Source organism: Drosophila ananassae, chromosome 3R (assembly GCF_017639315.1).
Source record: "Drosophila ananassae strain 14024-0371.13 chromosome 3R, ASM1763931v2, whole genome shotgun sequence".
Lineage (NCBI taxonomy): Eukaryota > Metazoa > Arthropoda > Insecta > Diptera > Drosophilidae > Drosophila > Drosophila ananassae.
This window is the reverse complement of record NC_057930.1, coordinates 15323630-15326320: the sequence shown is the minus strand read 5'-3', so window position 1 is coordinate 15326320 and position 2691 is coordinate 15323630.

Genomic DNA, 2691 nt, shown 5'->3' with positions numbered 1-2691 from the left:
GTGGAAAAAAAATAAATAAAATGGATGCGAGAAGTCCACAACCACATGGCCAGCAACGGGGCCCAATTCTGCTGCATTGTTTCTTGTTCCGTGTTTTCCCTTTTCCATTTCCCTTTCCCTGTGGATTTTTTTAATTAAACCAAGCGACAATTTGACATCAATATCGAAATTAAGATCTTGCAGAGGCAGTGCAGCATTTCGCCCTAAAAAAAGAGGCCAAACCAAAAAACAAGCCCCGAAATGAAAGGGAAGTTATCAGTAAGCCCCACCCATATTCATCAGGCAGGTGGGAGGCCAAGGGAGACATGCAGAGGACTAAGAGGAGGCGGGGAGAGGACACTTCCGTCACATGCTGAAAAAGCGGATATCCGGTGCAACAAATATTTTTTTCTTGCTGAGAGTTTTCATTGAAAAGTTGCTACAAAGTTATACAGGGATTTGCGAAGAAGGGGTGATCACATTTTTAAAATCGATTTAGAATTGAAAAATAATAAAAAACAGTATCTGAATAATAATAAATAAATATGTATCTTATATATTTTTTTTTAGAACCTATACCCTTCTATCAAAGGCAGCGCCAGTAACCATTTTGTTCTCAACAAATTCTGGTAGATTGGTGTTTTCATACTCCTGTTTTGCTTTGTCGTTTTCAATTTGCTTTCGTCCTTCGCCGTCCATGTCCTTCTGGATCGCTGGGAGTAGCAAGTGGGAGGGTGGGGCGTCCCTCCCGCCGGATATTGATGTGTTATGTGCGATGTTGTGACTGCAATATATTTGCCAAATGACGGTTGATGCCTCTGTTTCCTTCGTTTCCTTCACCACCACAGCCCTGGGCAAAAAACACAGAGATAAAACGTCCTTTCACCCCCCAACACACACAGAGAGAGAGACACACACATATATGGGGGATACGGATGCAGGAGCAATAAAATATTCGGTTCGCAGGAACCGAGATGGGGAAATAATTGCGGGCCCGAAAGTGTTGCCATAAAAATGCAAATGCCAAATGCTGCAAAGTTGCGAATGAGTCCGCCCAGAAATGGGCTCGGAAAACAAATAATAACGAAGCCCTTGACAGCGGCAACATAAATCCGATGTGGCACATATAACAAACGACAAAATTAAGAGCTGAAAAGGAAACAAATCGAACCGGGAAATAAATAAACCGAAGCTCCGTTTGTGTGATTTTAAAGCCCTTTAAAGTTGCCGATGATTATATACGTTTCTGAAACTGCTCTGTACCACCGATAGCCCTCAAACCACAGTAAAAATCATATTTTTATCCATAGGAAATACAATTTTAATCTGTGATTCAGTGTGAGGTCATGCGGCAACAGCTTGACAGACAAATCGAAACATTTTTTACTGTTCGCCCTCCATTAATAAATAATACAAATATTTTTAATAGATTGCGAGGGCTATTTGGAGGGATTTAACGTGGACAGCTCACAATATTATGGCATTATAATGACTAATAAATGGATCTTGTTAAAAATTTATAGCCACGTTTAAAATTAGCTTTGGATTTAGTGAATTTTATAAAAGGTTTTATGTGTTCTAAAGGTTTTAAATAAAAAGAGATTTAATGAAAGCAATTCTTCAAACTTTGAAGCATATTAATAGACATAATATATATATTATATATATATAGTAAATAATACATAATATATAGATTTATCCATCGGGTTCTTGAGCGGAATACCTTAAAGGATTCGTGTATAAATTCTCCATAATCCATATTAACTTCCAGTCATTTAAGTACCTATTTGCTAACACCTTAAGGTGAAAACATAAATGAAATATGTCTTTGTTTAATAAGAATATGGATACGCATAACCTTATGGAAGCTGGGTATTTTAGGAATGTAGACATTTGTAATGTTTTCTTTGTTTTGAATTTATTAAATCAGCCATGTAACTGTACATTATAATCCGACATATAGTTGCCAGGGAGTATAAGCTTAGGAAGGTTGCTAAACAACTTAATATTTCTATAATATTGAGAGAAAAACGTGTTTTTTTTTAAATTATTAATCTGAAAATGTAAACACTCATATTTCCGTTGCCTAGTTTTTAGGGTCCAGTGAAGTCGATTCGTCCTAAAGAGGAACGTTTTACCGAATTTATGGATGTATTAACATTGCTGAAGATCTTTTTATTTGGCAGCAATTCAATAAATAAAATTTAAAAAATTAATTTAAAAAATAGCGCCCTCCTCCTCGATTCTCAAAGGTTGCACTTAAGCAAGCCTGAAAATTAAAATTATTATTTTTTTTTTTTTTTTATGTTATTGTTTTTTTTATTGTTCTTGTTTTTGTAATGTTTATTGTAGCTTTTGTAGTTGTTTTTGTTATTTTACATTGTTTATAATTTGTTGAAATTTTTTTTTTGTGTAATATTTTTTGTTATATCCCCCACAACTTAACGGTACGCTGCGAGCGCAGTGGGCACTCTCTCCACACTTGAAGTTCCAATCAGCATTCCCCACATCCCTCCCCCCTAACTATCCAACCTTTTAATGATCCTCTTTTGATTCAAGATGTAAGCCGGGAGAGCAGAGAACAATATTTCAACCCTCTCTCTCTCTCTGCTCCCAGCTTGGAAGGAGCATGGCGTTGCCACCAACTAGCGCCCACCTCTATTGTGCTCTCTCTCGCTCTGCTCCCAACATGTTCGTTACCCGATCCTCCGT